This window comes from Xiphias gladius, chromosome 16 (genome assembly GCF_016859285.1).
Source record: "Xiphias gladius isolate SHS-SW01 ecotype Sanya breed wild chromosome 16, ASM1685928v1, whole genome shotgun sequence".
Lineage (NCBI taxonomy): Eukaryota > Metazoa > Chordata > Actinopteri > Istiophoriformes > Xiphiidae > Xiphias > Xiphias gladius.
The window spans coordinates 6,375,025-6,395,779 of NC_053415.1; positions in this window are offsets into that span (position 1 = coordinate 6,375,025).

The window sequence follows — 20,755 nt, forward strand, 5'->3', positions numbered from 1 at the left end:
TAAAAAAAGTCATAGTTTTGATCATATTTAGTCGACGTCATCCTTTTTATTTTTAGTCAGTTTTTTGTTAACTAAAACTGTGGCCATTTTAGTCTCGTGCTAGTCAAAGAAAACCTTAAACATTTTAGTCTAGTTTTATGTGTTTAGTTTTATGAAAACACCTGACATTTTTTTCAGTCATCATTATATTAGTTGACAAAAAAGTTGTGAACATTTTAGTTTAGTTATGGACAAGTCGAAGAATGAGCATTTTAGTCAAACTTCAGCAAATATCTATCAAATGAGATTTCATCCAACTGATTCTAAGCTAAAAGAAAATTAAAATGACAGTAAGTCACTAAATGACAGATTCTATGATTAAGAATACATTCATTGCATTCTTTGCAATGAAGATGTCTGATCTGATGTTATTAACTTAATCAATACATCCAGACATGAAAGAGGAAATCTGGAAAGATGCAAGATTAGTTGTTCCTCTCCAATGCCATGTGACTGCTGCGATATAAGTCAATCATTGCTATGATATTAACTTGCTGTTTTATAACACAAACCCCAAAGAAAACCCTACACAATCGATCAGAATCCCTTTACATAGCTCAGTTTTGTCTGGACTGTGCCGGAAAGGTTTTCATTTTATTCTGTAATTTTGTAGGCCTTAGTGGTGTCATTGTACTAGACTGTCGTATAGTCATACAGGAAGTGTTTATAATAGGTTGTGCACTACCATTTAACTGGGCAGCACGGTGGTGCAGTGGTTAGTACTGTTGCCTCACAGCATTAAGGTTCTGGCCAGGGCCTTTCTGTCTGGAGTCTGCATCTTCTCCTCGTGCCTCCGTGGGTTTCCTCCGGGTACTCCAGATTCCTCCCACAGCCCAAAGATGTGCAGGTTAGGTTAACCGGCGACTCTAATTTGCCCTTAGGTGTGAATGTGAGCGTGACTGGTTGTTTGACTTTATAGGTCAGCCCTGTGATAGACAGGTGAACTGTCCAGGGTGTATCCTGCCTCTTGCCCAGTCTCAGCAGGGATTGGCTCTAGCCCCCCGCGACCCTAATAGGGTAAGTTGTATAGCTAATGGATATGAACAACATTTAAATACATTTGTATCTAACAGTAAAACCAGTTACCGGTTTTAATGTTGTGGCTGATAATAATCATAATATTATGAGAAATTTAATAACCTGTAGATGTCGCAAATAGAGGACATTTAGCTGCATGGACCCAAAGACCTGACATCAAATCTATGTGGCAATTAAATTGGGCGTGTTTTATCATGGATAGCAACTCTCCAAAATATACAAATTTGTCTTACACAAAAGGTTAGTCAATTTAACTGGATGGGCTTCTGACTTTCCAGTAGGGCAAATTCCCCATCTGCAAGCAAAGTAGCAATGTTCCATTGTTGTGAGATGCTAATAAATAATGTTACACTACTGTCCTCAGTAGTTGGCTTAATGTGGCTTTAAAAGTAAAGTAACGTTATTCATCATCTTAACATCACCTCAATTTCTGTGTTCTTCCCAGTGATTTTGTAGCCACAGGGGTCCTCTTCCAACAATAAGCTGGGTCCAAACGTCAACCCGTTTTTGTCCAACTAAGCACCACTGATGTTGTCACGTTCTTTTCCTGTCACCATCTGTTGTCTGAGCCATAGTGTTAAAGTGCATACAGTAGCTAAGCCCAGACCGGCGATCTTGGCGGTACGTTCATGGGTGGTGAGTGAATTCACCAAGAAGAGTATTTGGGCATGCAGGAAGAGAAATCTGCAGCGCCAAGGATATTAGGATTTTGTCATTTTTTTGAAAATATGATGCTTTTTTTTTTCTAAATGAAAATATAGAGAAATATCTTTTGTCACAGTTATTGTTTAAACAAATCAGTTTCATCTTGTCAACATCTCTTCTTTATAATGGGGAAAAAAAGGTTGTTAAAGAATACATTTGGACAATTTTCATTTACACAATTAACATTATTCTGTAAAAACACAGGATAGTCATTGAGGAGAACACAGTTGACTCCTTTGAAGGTACTGGGATGGTGATGGTGGCAGGTTTGAAGGCTGCTGGGATAACAGTCTTTGATGACAGTCCTACCAACTGAGCTTCACAGTCCCCGCTGTGCTGGCGTGATACTTAGGCAGTATGTGATGTTATTTCTACTGTATCATACAACCGTTAGGACACAAGTGATTTTAAGTGACTAAACCTTCACCACTTTGATTCATTTCTCTGCTTTGTAAATAAGAAGTTTCCTCAAATTACACCAGCATTTAGTTCTTCGAAACAGCCAACAGGGAACATACTAAAATCTATTTACAACATGTAAAAAGTGTCTGTAGAGCCTGTCAAGATGAAATATTACAGTCGCATCTAAATTGCTACCAAGGTTTGAATAAACTGCATTTCAAACCTGTTATACAACCGTCAGTTTTTGACAGCTCTTTTTGTGAACTTTTAACTTATAAGTTACACTTACTTGAAGTGGGTACACTATAAAGTGTGTGTGAGTGAGTGTGTGAAGACCCACATTTTAAAAGCAAATGATTTCACAAAAGCAACATACGATTTAGAAAGCGACTAACGTCATTGAGTACACAGTTACTTGCCCAGCATGTTATTCGTCTCACAGCCCCTCCACACACACATGTGCATTCATCGCCATTAAAGCTAGTGAGGGTTCTGCCAAGCCCTTCACACCTCTGTCACTCTCAATTCTTTGGATGACATTGAGCCCAGCAGTAGTTATGAGCTACAGGGGAGGTGACAGCGACACAATGGGAGTCCACACGGTGTTGGACTGCTACTGTTGCTACTACTACTGCTTTTATGACTTCAACTGCTGCTATGACTACAACTGCTGATACTACTACTGCTGTTACGGGGACAATTAACTGCTACTAAAAACTAAAACTACTGACACTGCTATGACTAGCTTTCAGATACTACTGCTGCAGCTACCACCATACTACTACTGACACTACTAGGAAAATGCTGCTTTGGATTAGTATTCCTACTACTGTTACAAATAATACTTTTGCTGCCGTTATAGTACAACTACTCCTGTTAAAACTACAACGAATACTACTTTTTCTCCAACGAATACTACTACTACAATTAGTATTATTAATATGACTGCAACAAACACTAATGCTCTGCTATGACTCTAGTATTTTTCTACTGCTACTACAAGTACTACTGCTGCTGTCATGACTACAACTACTGCTACCCCTACTATCACTACTACAACCACAACTACTACTGCTGCCCTGCTATGACTTTGCTACAACTGCTACAGCTGTATGGAAATCCGTTTGTGCATCAGATGTCAGTTTCCTCCACTAGTTCGGTCTGTGTCTACACTAGTTGGACAGGTGGTTGTACTAGTTCAGCATTTTGTTGTACTAGCTGAACAAAACTAGTCACTCTTTTTCAGCAACTAGTGGCACTTTTGTCTAACTAGCTCCAACAGATGCCTTACTAGTGATGCCAGGCTCCTCACTAGTAGAAATCCAAACTAGTCAGCTTTTGGAAGCACTAGTGGCCTTTCAACCTGGACACAGGAACGTTTTATTAACAGAAATACTAGGTGAGGAAGTACCCATTCTCTAATTCAAAATAAAAGCCCATAGCAGAGGTGATGGTTAAAACTTTTTTAAATGGAAAGTTTGTTGACAAGTAACCATGTATAAATAATATACTGTATTATTGTAGATCAATGGCAATAACTCATCTAACATTCTATACAATAATGTTAAAAAAAAATATCTACTACTCATTGTTTCTAAATGTCATTTATATACAATGAGTAGGCCTACATAAGAGAAATAAACTCTGTCAGGCTCACTTTTATCAAAGTTTGTTATGAACTAACAAACAATGATTATTCTATTTAATTAGTTATATTTTTCCAGCATGGCTCTGTCATGTAACTCCCTGCCCGTCCAGAGGAGCGACCAATAGAGCAACCATTTCCAAACTGCTACATTCATATAATACAAAATAGATAATCAACACTCAATACTCAGTAATTCACGTTAAACCACACAAATGCATAAAGTTGCCACAATATTTAACCAATGTGTGTCTTTTAGCAATATTACTGAAGACAAAAGAAAAGCAAATAACAGCTTGCCATTTTTTTCTCAGAGATGAAAAAGCTTTCCTTGCAATGGACCCAATGCCTCCGACAATCCACTGAATAAACACTGACTGCTGTCACAATGACCTGTTTAGAATGAACACCTCTGCAGACGCTAAATGGTTTCCAGAGGGTGCTTTTTATATGAGTATGTGAGCTGAGAGAGAAAGAGAAGAGAAGGGACGCGCTATAATAACAGTGCAGCATGTGAACTATTGGCAGTGCAGCAGCACAAACTACATTGTGTTCATTGGTTATCTATCAGAAATGATCATGTATTATTTCATCCCTCCCCCAGTAATGTCTTTGAGGGTACAAGTTTTTTTACAGTCCCAGGACTCGTGAGCCTTGGGAGTGGCCAGAGGTCAAAACATCCCTCTCTGACAATCCCACATCAGTAGAGTCCCCTTTGGTATTATTCTGCTGATATGACAGGCTTCCTTCTCTTATTTTGTTTTACTGTTGATACAAAAATGATTAATCTGATGGCACGCTCATTCATACAAATGCCCTTCCAAATACATGAATATTCCATTGTAGGACTACTGAAGGTATTTTGCTATTATATTATGAACTACAAATCTGACTCATGTTTGAAGGTCATGGAGGTGTATGTAGGCTACTGTAGGCTACCACTGTGGGCTAACGTTGACCCAGACTCCCTTAGCGTCCTCCAGAGACTAAATGACCGTCAAACCATGAGACAAATGTAACAGTTAGGCTGTAAAATAGCTAAAATTGAATTTTTTATTTTATTTAAAAGAGCGGGGGCATTGCACAGTATCTGTAAACATGCAGAACATTATTTGACATATATAAAGATACACTCCATTTACTGCATCATAACATATAAGCCCACACAAAAACAATCTTACGAGGGAGGGTGGTGAAGACATGTCAAAAAGGTTATGTGTTACTTATGACAGGGAGTCAGCTACGGTAAAAAACTTTGCTCCCTCCAATACTCCTGACCCTGCTGGTGCTGCTAATAGTATCAGTTAGTCTTCTAAATACATATTTGTTTGTTTACTTTTTCTATATATGTTTTCTTGTGAATGTGCTTCAATAGTCTGTTTTGATCTGAAGAGCCAAAGTATTGTGTCTTAGAACTAATTATTGGTTTATGATAAAGTGATCAAAAAAAAATCAGCCACAGCTACTGGTGGAACTGGAAATCTACCCTCCCATACATTTGGGTTTATTGTAGGAATGTAGCTCTGTTTTATTTTGGAAGAGACAATAATTCTTTATGACCTGAATAATATGATGTAGCCTAATGAATCAACATTTAATAGAACATAATGTTTTAGTCATGGCAAGCTGCTAAAATAACTCTTATTCCGTAGAAGTTTTTAGATGATCTGCCATGTTTGTTGTTGAGTTGTGATATGCAAACTGCTGTTTGCAAAGTTTACACTCAACTTTTTTTTTTAAACTACCCCATTTTCACAGGTAGTCTGTCCCTCCCAACACTGTCCAAACAGTGCGACCAAATATCCAACTGGTGCTGACAAAAACTAAACTACTGGAGGAAACTGACGTCTGATATCAAGGATATGGAATAAACACACAAACGCCTTTCCATATAACTGCAACTACCACTACAACTGTATGAATAATGATATTGCTCTGCACAGACTCTAGTAGTATATTACTACTACTGCAGCTGAAACTACTTCTGCTACTGCTACAACTACACTACTTATGCTGTGGCTATACCAACTACCACTGTTCACCACAACTCCTGCCACAACTAACACTACTAGTACTACTAATACAACGACTGCTAGCACTACTGTTCTGCCATTACTACTCTATTACTGCTGTGGCTTCAACTACTACAACTACTCCTTATTCTATTATTACTAATACTACTGCTATCACTATCCTGCTACTACTTGTACTGCTACAACGTCTACCATATCACAACTCATACTACTATTTCTATTACTACTACAACTAGTATTAGTATAGTTCACACTATTACAAGCTGCTGCTACTGATAATCCCTCAACTTCTAGTACTAGTTGCTAGCTAACACTGCTAGTACTAATACTAGCAATAGTTCTCTTGCCTCATCTAACAGTACTGCTACTGCTTTTGCTACTGCTGATGTAGCTGATGCTAACACCCGTAAATGCCACATGCGCTACTGTTGATACTATTAGAACAAGCTGCTGCTAATATTAATGCTGATACCACAACTACTGCTAAAAATCACAATCATAGTACCGTGTGCTCAAATATGGGCAAAGAACCTTTTTTTGGAAGTTGTTTTCTTGGAAGCTTTCTATCTAAACCTTTAGCAATCTAATAAGAACAAAAAATGCTCAAAAAATACTGTGAGCTTGATTTAATCTCTTTCAAAGACACTTTTTCAGTTAACTTGTGTTTTAGAATGACTAAGAGATGTTGGAGAGCCGACTAAGAAGCTGCTCTCTAGCTAGCAGTAGTTGAGCATCCCTCAACTGCACAGTGCAAGCCCCCTCCCTCCTCTTTACCCTTCCATCCACCATTGCCTATTAGACCCAAAGTCATCTGTGGGTGGGGAGGCCACAATTTTATTGGCACTCATGACCCAAAGCAGACCTGCAGCGATCAACAAGGGGGATGGACGGTCCAACATGGCATGGCGAAGAGGCCAGTGGACCATAGCAGCTTCATTAACACTGGTACATTAACTGTGAATCCAGGCAACCCCCCCCCCATGTCGGTCCATATCCAGAACATTAGGTGAGAGGCTTCCAGCTACAGCTTGTGAGGGTCAATCTGCAATAAAAGCCATCCGTTTTCATGGCGTGCAGCAGAGAGATTGGAGACCTCCCACTCCTCTCCAAGCCATTAACTTCACCCTTTCATGGCAGGCACAGGGACCAGTCACTGAGCTCCCATAATCCCTAGCATTACCTTCACCTGACCTTCATATGGCCAAGGAAAGAGCAAGGATGTATGAAAAGATGGGATGTCTGAAAAGAGACTGCAGCTGTTGAAAGATCGCTCTGTAAAGGCGAGAATAAGTTTTATCTCAAGTTGCATAAGTATTTCTCATTTTGAAAGAATCTCTTTTCTGAAGGTCATAGCTTAATACAGACAAAAGTCATTCTAATCTCATCCCATTAATTCATCCTAGAATTTTGATCATACTGTACAATTTTGCAGCACAGCATGTTGCAGCTTATGGCAATGTTTCCTTCCACATTGAGTTTTAAAAGTCCAGCCTTTCATTTGTAGTGAGTTTAGTTAAAAACCAGGCTAGGATTTACAGTTCTTTAAAAACAAGTCTTTTCCCAAGTGGGAAATGTGTGGGAAAAGTGTTCCTGCCACACAAGCATTCAGGCTAGCTTCCTCTCAATGACGGTATACACATTACATCGGGAATGCTCTCTATGCGCCAGTTGCTTTTGGCTGCCTTAATAGGGAATCCACATCCACCAGGCCACACACCAATGAGATCACTTCAATTACTGGATTCAAATACCTTACACCTGTGTGGTGAAGGTATCCTTCGGCTTAATTTTTACACGCACAACACTCAGGAGAAAAACTTTTCTAATCAAGAAAAAAAAAGACACAAGCAAAAAATAACAAACCCAGTCAGTGGTGATATGTATCGAATTGCAAGTGTGCTTGCACATGTGCCTTTGTATCCTTGTCCACACAAACGAACAAACGAAACAAGGGGCCTCTCATGAAAACATTGCGCCATAGCACTACCAGTGGTCAAAAACTCCCCAGGGTTCCTTTAGCCCTACTGTAGTGATCATGAGCAGATATTGTAGAAGGCAAGATTTGTAATAACAGTGGCAGGAGACTAAAAAAACACAGAATCATCCACTATGGCGACAGGGTGGATTAAATACTTTGTTTGAGGAATGAAAATATTCAAGTTAGAAAAAAAAAACCACTAACACAGGTCTATATTGTGATCAGCAGTGTAGACTGATGAAAACACCTGCTTCACTATGTGGTCACTGCACTTCCAAACACTAAACACTAAAGTAAATACTTTCCATTGAATACACTAAAAATCATTAACACAGAACAATACAATATCACTCACGTCAAGACTGAGTTTCAAAATTGCATGTTACCCTTTGTGTGGTCCTGCCACAGTGACACAGGAGGCTGCAATGCACTTTTCAACCCCCCTCCCGCCCCTTCCAGGATAAAAAAAAATGAACATCCAACGAAAAAGGCATAGAAATAGAGGGAAAAAGTAATTCAGTGGTGCTTTTAAGGGGAAATATGGATGTCCCGCAGGTTAGATACACAAAGTCCCTCAGTGCAGCAAAGCACTTTGAGTTCCAGTTGCACTGCTCACCTTGTGTTTACCCCAAACAAATGGATATGCATTAGTGAAAAGGTGTAGTTGTTTGTGCATGTGTGCATGTGTGTGTGTTTTGGGCAGCTGTGAAGTCATAGCTTGACACTATCCCCCAATGGTCTCTACCTATCAAACAATCCTATATAACAATAACAACTATGCAAACACTGTATATTGCCTTGTGTGTTTTTTGTTTAATGGAAATCCTCAAGACCTGGATGACTTTTAGATTTCTGAATGATGGCATTGCATAACATGCCCCTCTGAGAGTTTTCTTTCATTTACTTTATTGTGTTCTTCACCCCATAAAAGAACTGTGACCCTCGAAATAACTATAGGCCTCAGAGGACCCATGTTCTCTTTACTCTGAGCTCTCAGTATAATGGTTCAACTATGCAAGAACTGATTGCAGAATGTACAATCAGTTGGATTCAACATATTCTTCCAGTCCCACATTGGTCCAAGACTCTTCCAGCTCTCAGCTTGTTAATTTTTTGACTGAGTACTTTCTGAAACCGAGGTGAAATCCTAGTTGTAGAGTGACTGCTTTATGATGACCTTAGGTTGTGTCATGTTATATTGTATTGATGGGACTACAAAACACATCCAGTCACATATTCTGGTTTTTGTCACTGTCGCGGTGTCAGTGTTAACCTTTAAATACACAATCAAATGTCTTTTGTGAAGCGTACACAGAGAGGAATATCTGAATATGATGTCCTTTTGTGAATAGGACGTCCATAATGGCAGCCATGGTGGAACTCTGCACATGCAAAGCCTACAGCAGCTGCTGATTTCCCAAAATAGAAACACAGCAAAATAATACGAAGCTCATTTTTCACTTTTACTTGTTTATCATATAATTCAAATTGCGTCCTGCTGCAAATGTATATTGCAGTAATATAAGAACATTCTACTAGAGCAATGCCAGAATCGCTTTAACTATTAAATAGAATAACAGCCCAGCAACTTCGCTGCATGATGTTGTAACACGCTGTTTAGTATTTCATAGTTAACAGTGACACCCGCCATTGAGCATAGAATGGTAAGACTTCTGTAGAAGAATCATATCCTACTTCTGTGGATTTCTTTCTACTGTACATGGAGTCATATAGAGGTTACAGGTTGAGCACCTCAAGAGGTTTGAACTCCCAGATAATTTTTACCAAAGTCTCAGACCTTAATTAGCTTGTTGATTGTTCACAATCATCGTCAAGAAAAGCCAAGTGATGCTAATTTCAAAGCTTTATAAATACTCTGACTCCTCAAACCTTGTCCCGACAATCAGCAGCCATGGGCTCCTCTAAGCAGCTGCGTAGCACTCTGAAAATTAAAATAACTGATGCCTACAAAACAGGAGAAGGCTATAAGAAGATAGCAAAGTGTTTTCAGGTCGCCGTTTCCTCAGTTCGTAATGTAGTTAAGGAGGGGCAGTTAACAGGAACGATGGAGGTCAAGTTCCAGTCTGGAAGACCAAGAAAAATTTCCGGGAAAACCCCTGTTTGACTGCAAAAGACCTTCAGGAAGATGTAGTAGACTCTGGACTGGTGATGCACTGTTCTACTATGCAGCAACAGCTGCTGGAAATATTAAAGAAATGTTTCACCTTTAACTTTATGCCTTTTGGAAATCAATTCATGTTTAATTTTCTTAATTATTCACAGTAACAGAAATTATGACGAGGGGTGCCTGAACTTTTTCATACCACTATATCTTAATAATTAATATGTTAGAAGCATTAATATTTGTAACATACTGTAAGAAATTATTGTAGTAGTTGTGAACACGTAATAAACATTCTGAAGTAGTTGTTTTAAGTCGAAATCTAGTGAGTGGACCTGTAGTTAAGATGTTTTGGTTTTTTTTTGTCCAACTACTCATGAGTTTTGAAAACAATTATAGACACACCATTAGGATTTTTCCTTGTGTAATCATTTGTCTTTAAATATGTGATATTATACTGTGTTATTAATTATTTATGAACTCTTTATACCCCAGTTACAGATGCTTCACAGGAAAAGTTACAATTGTTCACAAATACATTATTAAAAACTTAAAATGTCATAATTTCCACTTACAACCACAATATAGTGTGTTATAAACAATGTGTTTATATATTATTCATATATATTGTTTACTGTTTATAAAAGTTATTGAAGGGAGTTAAAACATTACAGAAACAGTTACAGATGTTATAGTTTTAAGTTGATATATGTATCTATGTACATTTTTAGGTATTGAGTGTTATGTAAACTGTGCCCTAAGCACTGTTAAATCCTACTGTATGATTTTCAAAATTTCATGAGAATAATTTTTCTAAAACTTGAAAATACTTTTATGTAACAAGAATTCATTGCATCATTTGAGCAACCACAGTACAATGTTTATGCAGCTGACAGAAGCAATGACAGCAAAATGAACAGATCCACGGCGCCCTCTGCAGGAGAGGAGAGGAGGGACCCGTTTCTACTCCTCTGCTGCTTTCCACTTTATAATATCAGCAGAAATACAATCTTAAAAAATAGCAAAATACCAATACCAATAATCCCACTTTTGATAGTATTAGACAGGATTAAGTTTGGCATCAGTTGGTTGATGCTTTGCGCTTTATCACCATGGATGGATGCTTCGTATCTATATTATACATGTGTTTTTAATTATGTATTCTGCTATCACCTTCGTTAAAATATACAGCTGTATATTTGGGACATAATTTGTTGACTTTTGAAGTGAAAAAAGTACACACAACCCCTGCAGGAAACGGACATTAAACTTGAAACTACCCTCCTATAGGATTGTGTGGCAGCAAGTGCCACAGGAATCATTGCAAAGAGAGAGGCAAAAGAGAATTTCCTCTAAATATCAGCAAAGTCTGGATGCAAATGTCCTGCAGTCAGTCAAGAAAGTGAAACTGAAAAGAGGCTGACTTCTACAACAGGACAATGATCCAAACCAACACAGACTGAAGCTTTTCCACATCACTTACTTGAGCATCAACTTGAACATCACTGATAATCTGTGGCTAGATCTGCACATGCCAAATAACTTTAATTTTTAAAAAATAAGTTAATGAAATAAAAGTGCACTAACATTTGAAGTCAACGACTCACTTTTGTTGCTGGTCTCACCATCGGACATTTACCTGGACCTCCCCACTAGTCAGTGAGAACTGAAGAAGCCTTTCGGATAAGGGGGGAAACGTCTTCAAGAACTTCAAGCGAGTTCAGTTGCCTTCGCATAGCACCTACGGAATACCATGACCTGGATGACTGAGAAGGTTCATTTTTCATGTCTGTTTGCTGCAGAGGCCGTACTTACTTATTTTCGCTCGAAAAATCAACCCAGTGTGGAATTCTGCATACAACTGCATACTGTACACATGCACCAGGAGATATGTGAGTACATAACGACAAATGCTGCAGTGCCATTGATGATATGTCGAATGGATATTGATGTATAGAATTGCACATGCTTGCACACATCTCTTCACATACATGTACAGCCTGTCTGCAGTGGTAAACAGAGGCTTCACTGTTATATTGCACCCTGTCCAAGTGCAGGTGTCCCAAACCCAATAATTTACAGCAACTATTGTTTTACATGTTATTATTGTTACACTAACATTAACGTTATTGCAGCTTGGGTAGCTGTTGTAGTACGGCTGCATTGATCTCACACTGGAACAATTGTTTATCATTGCGGACTGAAGAGCCATGAAGACATGTATGGAGCACACGTACAAAACACAATTAATATTACTGCATGTTTGTGTGTGTGTGTGTGTGTGTGTGTGTGTGTGTGTGTGTGTGTGTGTGTGTGTGTGTGTGTGTGTGTGTGTGTGTGTGTGTGTGTGTGTGTGTGATAGCACTGAGCTCCTGCTGTTAGTAGCTAAAATATCCTGCACACTGATGACAAAAGACTTGGAGAAAATGTTTGATGACAGAAACACAAATCACTCTAATTGCACATGTTGCAGCAGCACAGATTACACGGTGGCAGAAATGGTAACATACAGTGACATCTTTTTCACATCAAAATCTCGCCATCGATTGCAAATCTAAGCACTTGATCAACAAAAAGAATTTTCCTCCAGATACACAGACATTCTTGCTGTCTGTCTGTGTTTTTGTCTGTGTCATTCAGGCGCTCTGTGTTACTCTGAATGTCTCTCTCATCATCCCTTCACTCTCTCATTGCCGCAGCAAAAGGCAAATATGCCTGTAAACCGCAGGGGGCACATACAATTCACTTCCAACTCAGAGCAGATCAAAACCACAGACGGTGGCCTTGCACTACTAATGCAATCAATCATATTTCTTTAACTCTGCCTCTTGCTCTCTCTCTCTTTCTTTCTCTCTCTCTCTCTCACACACACACACACACACACACATGCATCATTTGTAACCCAACTCTGGCTTTGCATTGTCTTCTCTTTCCATGAAAAAGTTAGTGTATTGTTTGATCTAGGCACGTTGAAAGAGAGATTGAGTGCGCAGAAGGGGGCTGTTAAAACATACCAGGGGGCACAAGGCAATATGACTTTACACTTTTATTGTTCTTTTACTTACAGAACATGTGCAGGCACAGGGTCCAGAGCATGGGAAGGTAGCAACAAAACGTATGTGTACTGCACAAAGGGAGGGAGTGGGAGCCTCAAAGTGCGAGGTAATGATTTTTCCTCCTGGTGGGGCACTGCCCCCTACAGGGCTGACTAATAGAGAAGAAAAGAAGAGAAAAAAAATCTTTTTTTTTAATTCTTATTAGTCCAACTTTCAACTGGTTTTAAAATGTCTTTGATTGATGCAGACTATTGTAGTACTTTACTTTATGAGTTTAGTGACTTCATACTGTGGGGCATTCAGTGTCATGACTCCTTTCAAATGGTTTGAACAGCAGTAAGCAAACCAACAAATTCTGGCTTCTCATACGGAGAGATTAAGCAGAATGACACAAACTTTGCCTTAGCTGAAAGCCAAAATGTACGGACATCACTAACGCAGGGCAAAGAGACATTTCTTTCTATAACTCATTGTGATAATATCTACATTGCTTCAAAAAACAGGATGAAGGCTAAAGGACAAGACTCCCGCCCTTGAAAATATTTGACTGCGACTGAGAACAATATAAGAGCAGATAAAAAGGGGTCCTCAAAAGCAGCTGGATCCTTGTACAACCACTTCATACTCCACATATGCTCATAACCTCGGCCAAAACAGCAAAGACCAGAAGTGTAAAGGCTTTTTTGCGATTTGTAAGTGCTAGTGCTGAACATTCCTAAATGGTCAGCGAAAAAATACTTAAAATCAAAATACTTCAACTTACAAAGACCAGTTAGAAAACCTGTTCAATTTATGAATGAAGGTACTCTCACATTTAAGCAGCCACTGCGTCATTGAGTTCCAGAATATCCAAATATTTATGAAGGTATACTCACATATTCTACATATTGAAGCATTTGATTCATAGATTGAAATTCATGAAATATGTGTAAATGTGTTCACACGTTTGCCGGTCATTGCTTCAAAAGATTTGTTTTTTAGTCTCCAGCCTGTCTTGTAGTTATGTAATTAGACATTCTGTGGTTGCGTGTCCCTTTTGTGTGCATCTAATCTGGTTATCCCTTTAAACTAGGAGGGACACCTTATTTTCAACTACTGCAAGTGAGCATGATTGTATGCTTGAATATTCTGCTTCTATTTTGTGATTTACAATTACAGCAAGAAGGTCCTGGATTTGATCTAGCTTGATCTCTCCGTGAGGAGTTTGCATATTCTCCGTCGGAGATTCCTCTGTGTGCTGTTTCCAATCTCTTTCAGGGTAAGTTAAATGGAAAGTATACATTTTTTGGGGGTGAGAATGAATATAAATGGATAGAGTATTGGCAAGTCTCAGTAATCAGAAGACTTCCGCTTCCATTGGTAACTTAGATAAAAATAAAATCTTTATACAGTCAGATAAAAGATTCAGCTGTTTCAGGGAGCTGTCAAAGAATTCTAACAGCAAACAACAGCTTTCATTGGATGACTAGCACCCTTTTAATTAACTCATACATAAAAATTAATTCTTATTAAAATCAAAAATTTTAATGACTTAACAAGACTTAGTGTGCGTTTCTCCAAGGAAAGCGATACCCACACCAAGACCTGTCCATTACCATTAACAATGCTAAGATAATGTTCCATCCATCTATCCATCCATTTTCTGCTATTTATTCAAGGCTGGATTACAGTGGCAACAGGCTAAGGAAGGTAATCCAAGATAGTCCCTTGCCCCAGCAACAAGCCCGGGGGATCTAGAGGTGATAAAAAGCCAGATGAGATACATCTTTCCAGTGTGTTCTGGGTCTACCCTAGGGTCTCCTCCCATTTAGACATTCCCAGAAAACCTCCAATGCAAGGTGACCAGGACGCATCCTGATCAGATGCCCGAACCACTGCAACTGACTCCTTTTGACACAAATGAGCAACAGCCCTATTCCAAGATCCCAGCGGATGTCTGAGTTACTCTGAGTTGCGTATCTGCAGCTGAGCTCAGCCACCGTATGGACCATACTTATTTCAGCCGCTGATATCAGCAATCTCATTCTTTCTGTCACTACCCCAAAGTTCAGGACCTGAGGAGAGGGTTGGAATGAAGAGCCACTGGTAAATTGAAAGCCTTCTGGCCCAGCTCCGTCTTCACCAGAACGGTCAAGTACAACGCCCCCATTACTGCTGACACTGTCAATTCCCTCTTCACCGAAGCTGCTGAACCTGCCACCAAACTTCTACAGTTAACCCAGAATGCTGCTGCTTGTCTGGTGTTCAACCTCGCAAGGTTTCCCACAACACTTCTCTTCTCTGATCACTATACTGGCTCCCTAATGCAGCTCGCATCCAGTTCAGGACTCTGATGCTGGCCTTACAGGGCAGTGAAGTGAACTGGGCCCCTTCATACCTCCAAGTCATGGTCAAACCCTAATGCAACCATTGTGCTCCCCTGCCTCTGGACGATTGGTCATTCTAAGGACCCTGTGGTCTCTCATCCCAGTCAAGGTTCTTCTCCTTTCTGGCCCCACAGTGCTGGAATGAATTTGCAAGTGAAGACAGAGCAGCAGAGTCACCACTTATCCTCCAACCCAATTTACAGACTAAACATAGACACTCCATGCTAGCGCTTACAAATGTCTCATTTCCTTCAAAAAACAAAGCACTTGTACTGCAGCATTGAGAACACACTTAAAGTTTGTGATAATGAGATCTCCTCCAACAACATTCTGTAAAAGCCACACTCATCATGGGTTACTTTGTACAGGAGCATCCATTAAATTAATGCAGTGTAAGTGTGAAGTATCTCCTTTTTTACTCCCTGCCTAAATTTACCTTTCACACCAAAACCAGAACATTCTGGTAAAACTAGAATCCTGTATTTATAGCATGTATTTTGGGGGCACTGTGGCCTAAAGGAAGCTTTATACTCATAATAAATAGTCAAATGTATGTGCAAAACAGTTGAATGCTAATCTCTATTGTTTGTGTTTTTACACAGCGTACCAGTGGGGGTACACTGAGATTGAAAAGGCAGCAATAACCTTGGGGGAAGCAGAAATGGCAGTGACAAAAACTCAAAGAAGAAAAAAAAAACAATAGCTCCAGTGAAGAAGTCACTGAGGCAGCTGAGGGAATAGGAGGATTTAGAAGCTGTTTGATCAATCACAAAGGTGCAGATATCAAACAAGCTCAGCTATCCAAGTCCTAAAATGACTACCTTTGACAGATATTTTGAGAGATGGGAACAAAGGCTGTGTCCCTTTTCCATACTACCTAATAATAATCTAAAGTATTCACTAAATACCCTAAATAGTAATCCTCATACTGCTTTAAGAGTACTTAAAACTTACTTGTGGTTAGTTTTCATACTTACATTTTTAAGTATACTTCATACGTCACATATGACATGTTAGTCAAGATGGTAGTTAGTTGGATTCATCCATTTTTTCATAATTTATGTGTTAACCCTTGTACTAATTACAAATAATATTTCATTACACAATCCACAAATTGGGGCTGCCAATCTAATTTGATTGTGGTGTATTGTGATTGTAATTCAAAATAGGCTTTTTTTCACAGAAGACATTTTGACATGTGACTGTAGGAAAAGCTGAATTCAGTTTAGCTTCTTCAGTTTCAGTGTACTGGTGCTGTGCATGCTATTTTACTGTCCCACTGTCTCATTGTGACACATGGATAGAACAGAGCCATTGTTAATTTTATTGGTAACAACTGTGCTTTTCCTGCAGGGACAAGTCAAAATGTCTGCCATGAAAAAGTCCTATACAGACAGTGTTCCTTGGTTTTCAAAAATAGGTTTAATCTACTGCAAACTGTTTCACTAATAATACACTAAAAACACAGCGTCATGGAACTTTTCCATTACAGGCATCATGATTGCAGGTATCCGGATGCCTACAATCCAGGCTTGACCAATTGGGCAAAGAGGACAAGCTCCCTGGGACCCCAGACACTCAAAGGTAATTTTATCAATTGTAAATTAGTTTGGCAATATTGTATGTACCAACAAAAAACAATATAAACCATAAGTCATCACAAACTAATAAATTACTGATCATTACGTAATGTATACATGATGCACAAAGAGTTGGAGAATTGAGGAGTCAGCAGGGCCCTCAGTTCATTTTTGCCCCGGGGCCAAATCCAGCTCTGCCTACAATATAACAACAAATTGTGACAAATCAAAACTTGTTATGGATATAATGAAAATCCAGCAGCTTTTTGTTAAAGTTTTAGTCTTCGATTGTAATTGTCTTCTGCAATCAATAAAGCCATAGGTGGTTTTCTGTTCAATCATATTTATTATAATGACAATGGAAATAAATTAAATCTCTCTACTACTGTAGCTGTATCGTTAAGTATGAAAATGGGGGGGGGCGGACAATGAGTAAAATGAATACTTATCAAATTTATTATCAAATCTGACCTAAATATACGGAACTACTAATATCAACTGTTGTAACAGACTGATCTGGCATTACTAGAGAATTCTTAAAGAAGGGGTCCCAGACACAGATAGCAATCAGAATGAGTTTTTATTTAATTATATGTATACCGTGAAGGAAGAACAACAGATCAGATGAATGTTTGGCATTGGCCAGCACCACGCGCTCAGAATCAGAATCAACAGTCAAACTATAGCAATAGGAATGTGCTAAAATTAATTCAAGTGAGTGAACATCAAACAGTATCAATGACACTCATTGCTCACCATCATATTCCAGCACTCACACAGCCTGTGACACATGTAGCTCATCCAAAGCGCTATTGTTTAATAACACGCATTGCATCGCTGCTCACAATCACGTTGCCATTATTTAGGAGTAGACGCAGCTGACACCCTAAAGGTGTCCCATTGTTCCGTCATGCAAATGCACGATACAGTCTGCTCTCACAAGATGAAGATGGATTATTAAACAAGGCAATAAACACGATAGCATGCAATGCCAGTTGTTGAGCTATCTTTCACCACACAGCTGTGACAATCAATGACAACAAACTCCATCTAATGAATCTGCTTTGCAACCAGATCAGTTTCATAATACATCTTTCAAAAGGAACAGAGGAGGTCTTCTTTTTTATTACCTTTTACCGAGACCAGTGCTTCCTTTTTGAGGCACATTCCCCTTCGCAGTCACACACTTTAACAGCTAGATGCTGCCCAGTAGAACTACACTCTGATGTGCTGGCCACTGAGCAACTGAGCAACTGGGTCATAACTATCAGGAGTAAACATTTCCCTAGGCTTAAAAGAAGCTGAATACTCATGGCTGGATGAAGTGTGTATTCTTCAATGAACTGGACTGTATGTATCACGATGTGCCTGATGACGTCAGTAAATGTGGTCTACGTGTCATTAGTAGAGTCTGCATGAGTACCCAGGTGTGATGTCTTTGGTCTTGTTCTTTTAGATGATTTTAGATATTGGCCCCACTGTAAACAATCTGACAAAAAAAGACCTCAGGAGTAAATCAGAAGTGAGCAGTCGTGGCTTTGTGATAGAATGAAGTTTTACATTAGTGCATAAGTTGCTATGTCTGGCATTTTGAAACACCAGTTTGACTATGAAAAAAGCTTTCATAACTGTTACTTAAGACAGATGAGATCATTGTAAATATGAATTCACAATATATATAACAGCAGAAAAACTGGATGATTTGAACAACTGCCTATCGAGATTACGCTTGGCTATAGCGCCACTACACATCTACGCATGCTAAAGAAGAAACTGAACTTGCAGTATTAAAAGATCGAGGGGGTCACATAGTGATGCGCATCACATGCACATCTCTCAGAATTGGTATGGATTGTTAGATTTGATAAAACAGAAACTCCAGCTAGGGATTACCCATAAGTCTAAAAGCCCCAGTATCAGACCTTGCACAGATTGTGCCACTACACCCCACCTGGTTTAAAGCCACTATACAGACTAGTACTGAGCCTGTCCCTTATTTGATGCCCCCCAGGTGGTAGTATCATAAAGACACCATAGCAAACATTGATGCAGGCTCTTAAATGCTCCACTATGTTCACCAGCTGGTCGCTGACTGTGTCTGTCTGCTGTTTGCTGCTGAGCAGGGAGTGGACAGTGGGTTTTTAGTGCTTTTTTTTTTTTGTAAAACAGCTGCCTGCTGCGGCCATAAATAACACTATGAGAGCTGTGAGACTGAACCGAGGGAGTAAAGTTGTGGTCCGGACAGATAAACAATGAGCTGAAACTCACTATACAGCTCCATAAAGCTGAGGGGAGCTGCAGATTCAGGTATTGATTCTGTGTGGGTTCATCACTTCAAGTGACTCCTCTTGCTGTCACATTGTTAAACATTGTTATTTGATACTTTTTTGTTACAGAAATATTGATTATAGCAACTATAACAGGCTAATGAGGAATAAATTTAAGTATATTTGAGACTCTGCCATCCCTCTTTGCATTAGCATGTTTGCAATTGCAAAATAAATGCATTTAAACATAATTCATGGAGAATAAGTTGTCCACTTAGAATCACAGCAAAAAAAGTATTCACATTTCCGTCTGGAGATAAAATCAGAGAATTTCCCAGCCTGTGCTTGCACCAACTCAGACAAAGTGCTATACACTGATCCACAGTGGCATTACCACCGTTGTGTTATCTGCAGGTACAGCACCACTGCACTCTTATTAACAACGCACTAGAACCACAAATAGGCACCTCGATATATATGGAGGCACATCAACTGGTTCTTTTGTTCTCTCTCAACTAACCACGGAGACCTGGGCATCAAAGATGGTCTCTCTGAAAAGTTCACATTTGCATTTTGCATAGAGGAGGCCACCTCTTTCCTTCCCCAGTCCCCACTGCTCCTCTGAGGTTGGAAGGGAGGCAGAGAAATGTGTATGCAAAACAACAAGAGCTGTTTGGTGAGTAAACTGTCTAAAAAATTGAAACCTTTTTTTACTTAAAAAACCTTCATACAATACATAAACCTTATGTGTTTCACCTAGACTATTGTCATCTACAACAATAGTAAATTTTAGGACAGTAAAATTGTGCTCTTATCTACACTTTCACAATCGTAATGCCACTGACACCTTAAATAATTTTCTGCAATCAAATTGAGAATCTTTACTGTTACTGCTGGCGGGTGACAGCCATGGAACCTACTTAGTTGAACGTAAACCTCAACATCAGCCAAAGCTGATGGAGCATCCTCCGTCGTGCTACGTGGCTACGTTTTGATCCACCACTTTGTCGTTCCTACGCAGGGGAAAACATCACGGACCAGCCACATAACATGAACACACGAACAAGAATGTTAGAGAAAAACAACAGTGGCCTGAAAAACCTGATCAACATTTCTCAATAGCAGAGTATGGAGACCACGCTGAACTCATTCCTTCGACTCTTGTTGATATCAAACTCCACCGTGCAGTTGCATATGATAATGATATATTATTGAAAAACATTACAGATTTCAGCTCCAGTGCTCCCCGAGATAGTCTGGAGATTAGAAAAATAGGCTGCAGACACTTTGCCAAAAAAGATTAAAATGTGCTCTGTACAGGTTAAGCAACTGAGCCAAGAATCTGCCACATCTTTTTGTTCTTTCATACCACACTGAGCATTTTATTCCCTGAGCCCCAGCAGATGACACACTGAGTGAAATATTGCAGGACTCCAGTAAGACAGGTGGCTCATTATCCACATCATCAACAAAGAGGAAGAAAGATAAAAACCACCACCAAGGTTTTTGACATGAAGCAACATC